Source organism: Arvicanthis niloticus, chromosome 3 (assembly GCF_011762505.2).
Source record: "Arvicanthis niloticus isolate mArvNil1 chromosome 3, mArvNil1.pat.X, whole genome shotgun sequence".
Lineage (NCBI taxonomy): Eukaryota > Metazoa > Chordata > Mammalia > Rodentia > Muridae > Arvicanthis > Arvicanthis niloticus.
The window spans coordinates 64,657,715-64,663,754 of NC_047660.1; positions in this window are offsets into that span (position 1 = coordinate 64,657,715).

The window sequence follows — 6,040 nt, forward strand, 5'->3', positions numbered from 1 at the left end:
CAGGAGATTCATGCTGTTGTACAGCTCTGGAGCCAGGGAACCATTAGAATGGACCCGACAGACTCTGCAGTTTAAGTATTACAGTATTTTGGCTGGGATGTAGCTCAAATGGTAGAGTGTGTGTCCAGCACTTAGGAAGCCCTAGGTTCAAACCCCAATAATAAATTGGAAGTCAGGCTGAATTTTTTTAATGCTTTTAAAAGCTGAGCCATCCCTCCAGCCCTGAGATCCAGTCTTAAAAATAAATTTAGAATGTTTAAAAATAAATCAATTTGGCTAGGTGATGGTGGCACAGGCCTTTAATCCCAGCACTCAGGAGACAGAGGCAGGGGGATCTCTGTGTTTGTGGCCAGCCTGGTCTAAAGAGTGAGTTCTAGGACAGCCAGGGCTACACAGAGAGAAACCCTGTTTTGAAAAATACAGGGTTGCAGAGGTAGATAGACAGATTCACTTTTAAGGAGAAATCTCTACCTGAAAGAAACCAGGTAAGATTCTGAAGTAGAGTTCCACCATTGTGCTCTTACAGCCTCTGTAACATTCCCTGAGATTCCGAAGAACACTTTTTGAAAACTATATCCCTTGAAGATGGAAAGTACTGAAGACAGATTCCAGTTCATTACTCCAAAGAGCATAAAACTCCCTGGCCTCTGTGTAAACATAAAGTGGGATGGGCGTCTTCCCCCCAGTTCCTCCGCACACTGCCTTGGTAGTGGTCTGTTTAAACACCTCATGTGCACAGCGTCCTGTGGGGGAGAAGATGTGAATCCTGCAGACCTGTAATTTCCTGGCGTACACCTCTATCCCTTTAACCTGGGTCTGTGGTACAAAAGCCACGCATTAGGGTTCAATGTGTGGTAGGTTTTCTGGAAAGAAATTAGGGTAAAGGTAAGGAAAGGTTGCTAGTGTCCGTGAGGCTAGACGTAGGGCTTGGGTTAAGAGGACTTGCAGTTCCTTCTGAGGACCCCAGGTCAGTTCCCAGCACCCACAGCAGGCAGCTTCCAGCTTACTCCATTCCAGTGAGTACAGTGCCTCTGGCCCTGAGCATATCTAAACTTACATGCACATAGAACATACACAAAAAATATTAGCCAGGTATGGTCATTCACCCATTTTATTGAAGCATTTGGGAGGCTGAGACAGGTGGATCTCTGCGAGTTTGAGGCTAGCCTGGTCTACAGAGTGAGTCCCGGGACAACCAGGGCTACATAGAACAACCCTGTTTTGAAAACAACACGAAACGAAACAAAAAAAATTAAAATGAATATTTTTTTAGTCGTTAGTTTCTGAGCTGGAGAGACGGCTCAGTAGTGGAGAGCACTGCTTGCTCTTGCTGAGGACCTGGGTTCAATCCTCAGCACCCATATGGTGGTTCACAAGCATCTGCAATACCAGTTACAGGGGACACAACTCCTGACACCTGCCAGCGCCAGGCACACACCTGCACATAGCATATATATAGGCAAAACAGTTGAACACATAACATAAATCAAAAAAATAAAAACTGCTACTTTGTAGGCCATCAGTAGCTGCCCTGTGTATTTGTAAATTCTCGCTGGCTGGGAATGGCTTTGCAGCAGCAAGCTATCATGGAGATGATGGATGCCAGGTGGCGATGATGCAGCTACTGAGGACCATGTACTCGTTCAGGGACTCTCTCCAGTCATTCCTATTACAGTGGTCTTGACAAAGGATGATGGAAAAGAAATTGCTTTAAATAGCTGAAAGATTGATTTCTTGTGGCAGTTCCCGTTTCCAAGAGACAAGGCTCTTGAAGGGATGGCTGACATTTTCCCTCCCTCCACATACAGCTCAGTATCACCAAAATCTGACTCCTCTGGGTTAGCATAGGGATGAAAAAGAAAGCAAGCACTCCTAGAGGCCTCAGAGTTCTCTTGCAAGCAGAGAACGTCTGTGAGGGTAAAGGCTGGATGCCTTATGTCATCTCTGTATCTGGCAAGGGAGGGCTGTGGGGGTACAAAGTGCTGCAGGGGGAGCAGAATGTGAAGAGATGGAAGAGGTAGGTGGGGCATGGAGGAGGAGGAGGGAAGAGAGGGAGGAGGGAAGAGAACAGTTAAGCACATCAGAGACTGAAGCATAATAGTTACTGAGTGTTCCCTCTTAGGCAAGACCAGAAGGTCTGTGTCTCTTCAATATCCTCCTCAGCTAGCAAATGAGAAAACTGTCAAAGCCATTTGGGGAAAGGAAGGTCACATCCTTTGAGGGTAAATGAAACAACTGATTTATTCTTCCCTACAGAATCCATGTGGCATATTGGAAAAAATTAAGAGGTGAGATGAAGCCTGGAACCACTGTACACCCCTGTAATCCACCCGAGGTGGTGACACAGGCCTTTAGTCTCATCACTGTGAGGGCAGAGACTGGTAGCTCTGTGAGCTTCAGGCCAGCCTGATCTATAGAGCTAGTTCCAGGACAGCCAGGACTATACAGAGAAAACCTTGTCTGGAAAAACCAAACAGGTAACTGAGGTAATGGTAGGATTAGGAGTTCAAGGTCATTCTTGTCTCTCTAGCAAGTTATGAGGCCAGCCTGGGTACGAGAACAGAAAAAAACACAAACAAACAAAAAACAGGGGCTGGAGAGATGACTCAGAGATTAAGAGCACTGTCTGCTCTTCCAGGGGTCCTGAGTTCAAATCCCAGCCACCACATGGTGGCTCACAACCATCTATAATGAGATCTGGTGCCCTCTTCAGACCTGCAGGCATACATGCAGGCAGAGTGCTGTATACATAATGAATCTTAAAACCAAAAACTCAGCAGCAGAAGAGGTAGGATAATGAGTAAGACTGAGTGGGGCAGTGCTCCCCTCTTGCCCAGAGTAACAAGAGGACTGGGGCCAGTTGGAATCTATCTTAGTGGGCACTTTTGGGGTCTTTTCTTTTTCCTCTTATTTTGTTCTGTTCTTGGAAGATCCCCTCCTGCCAGGGCATAATACAAAAATAAAAGTGACAAGCAAGCACTGGCCTTGGGACACAAGAGCTCTATGTTTTAAAATATACCTCTCTTGCAACCAAGCACCGCCACTGTTTTGTGTTTATTTCTTGCTTGTTTTAATAAATTCTACTTTCCTCAGGAAGCCAGAATCATATTGGGAAAGCTTTAATTACAGTGGGCAAGAAGAAATCGCAGACACAGCAACCAGAACTGACCCCAGGAGCAGCTGCTGCCTCCTCTCTGACCCAGGCTGCCCCTCCTTTCCCCTAGCCTGCTGACTGTCCTCACCCCTCAGGGCTCCACCAGGCCTGGCCTCAAAGCCAAGCTCCGGTTTCCAGGGGCTATGCCCAACTGAAGCTTTAAAAAAAAAAAAAAAAAAAAAAATCCTCAAATATCTGCTTTGCATTTGTTAATGGGTCAGGCAGAAGAAATTCTACTTGTGTCAATTTCTCGGGTTGATTTAACTCATTTCTCCCAGAAGCCTTTGCCTTTGAGTTAGGTGTCTAACATAACTCAGTACTTAACACTTCATAGTTCAGGGTAAGCTGTCACTTGGTATGAATTGCTGGCCTGGTTTATTTAAAAGAAATAAGATACCATGGGTTCGGGGACAGAAAGAAGGCCCGATAGTTAAGAGCACTTGTTCTTACACAGGATCTAGGTTTGTTCCCTAGGTGATAGCTTACAGACATGCACACCTGGAGTTCTGGGGGATCTGATGCCCTTGTACTGCCCCACCCCCCAATAAAAATAATTTTACCTCTATACTAACTCTAGCATACACACGATAAATAAATAAGAATAAAAGAGTATCTATTTATTTAGTGTGTATGTATGTGTTCAGGTCAGAGGGAGGGCAACTTGCAGGCCTGCAGGCGCTGTGTGTGGGTTCCAGAACCATCGTGCACATTTGGAGATCAGAGGACAACTTGGTCAGAGGACAGCTGGGGGAGTTGGTTCAGTCCTTCAGTATCTGGGTCCTGAGAATAGAACCTGGATCATCAGGCTTACTTACAGGCAGGTCCTTTACCTGCTGAGCCATCCCTCCACACTACCCCTCTCCCCCAGTTGAAAAAAAAAATCCACTTTGTGCCCTGGGACAATATGGCTCAGTGGAAGAATGTATGTTCACTTAGCATGAGCAAGGCCATGAGCAAAGGAAAAAAGTTTTCTTTAGTTCACAGAATGTTTTGTCAACATCAGCTGCTGTCTATCCATCAGAAGCTGGCCACGTTATAGTGTTTTTTGTTTTTTGCCTTTGTTTTTTTTTTTGTTTGTTTGTTTTTGAGACTGGCCCTCCTTCACTAGTATCTCAGAGATTAGGTCCCTGTGGCTGGCCAGCAACCCTGGGATCTGTGTGCCTCCACCTCCACAAAGCTGGGGTGGGGTGGGTTTGTGTGGGGATGCTGAAGATGGAACTCAGGTCCCCTTGTTTAAGCAGCAAGTTCTTTACTGAGTAAGCTATAATAACAATCAATAAACCATCACTTATAAACCAGCACTGCTTATGAGGTACCCAGAAAGCTGGTGCCACGGAGGCAATAAATGTGAGAAAGGAAGCTACAAAGACTGAGGGACACACCAGAGAAAGTAATGGAGACCTGGATGCAGCAGGGAAAGATGGATAGAGACGCTGACAGGCAGAGCTGGACCAGTAGGCTTTGGGAAGGAGACTGAGGTCCGTGGCAGTGGAAGCTAATGCACAGTGATGCATGTTCCCCTGGAGACAGATCCATCCTCGGGCCACACATAATGACACATGCCTCCATGTGTTGTGCTCCTGTACTGTCACAGTCGCTTACCCTCTGCAAGAAGCTGTGTCAACACTGCTTGTGCAAAGCTGAAAAGGTCTACAGTCCTTTTCAACACAGGCAGGCCACAGACAGAGTCATAGAAGCTGCTTCCAGAACAGGAGGAAAAAAGAGACAGGAACGTATCTTTTTTTTTTTTTTTTTTTTTAAGTATTGTTAAAGCATGCGTCCCCACCACCAGTGCTTCTCATTTTCTTTTATAAACTCATAGGTCAGGGGTTCAAGTGAGAAGGAAAAGCCAGGAAGTCCCAGGAAGACTTTAAGGTTTCAGATACTAAAAGGTAAATAGGTGTAAGTAGGATTTTATGTTCTCCTCGGAGATCAAGATCAAGGAGGTGCTGGGTGTGGTACACACACCTTTAATCCCAATCCTAGCAATCACAGAGCCAGGTGGATCTCTGAGTTCTCAGACCAGCTTGGTCTACTGGGCAAGTTGCAAAACAGCCAGAGTGATACAGAGAAACCTTGTTTTGGAAACACACACACACACACACACACACACACACACACACACACACACACAGTGTCCAGCAGCCCAACCTGTGGACTTGAGTTTGATCCTCCAGACCCTCAAGGTGGAGAGAATTCCTGCAAGTTGTCCCCTAACTGCCACATTCACGTTGCAGCACGCAATCGTCCCCACCAAACGATAGATATATGGTGTGTGGGTGTGTGTGTTTGTGTGGGTGTGTGTATGTTTCAGGCGCGCATTTTATAATAAATAGGTACAGTGAGAGCAGTTTATGGGCTGCTTAAAATCCAGGTTTAAGCAATAGTCTACATGCAGGGGATACCAGGGAGACCTTTTGGTTTCTTCAGAATGTGCTTTTAGCCTCGTAGGGGAACCAGGCTCAGGCTGTGCAAAATCAAGCCCAACTGTAAGGCTACTTGGCCTTTCACTTGGACAACGTTACACTCACAAGTGCTCATATAAAGGTGAGCTGCTAGGCAACATGCGTGACCCAGAGACACTGCCCTAGGAAACCAAGGGTTGAGGCCCATGCCCCTCAATCTTGGCGCTCAATCCCAGACTAGGAAGGACCCAAGTAACGAGCTACTTCGCCCAGTTTGGCAAAGTAAGAGGGCGCTCACTCACAGGGTTGTTCTTCTGAGCCTGGCTTTAGGGGAAAAAACGAGACGGGAAAGGTGAGCGGACAGCGAGAAAGGGAAGGGCAGTGGGAGCGGTGGCCAGGTCCGGGAGCCCGCGGCCCTCGGGGGCCCCCCGGACGGACGCCTCGGGCGCGGCGCGTGTGCTGGCGGGCGGGGCGGCCGGCG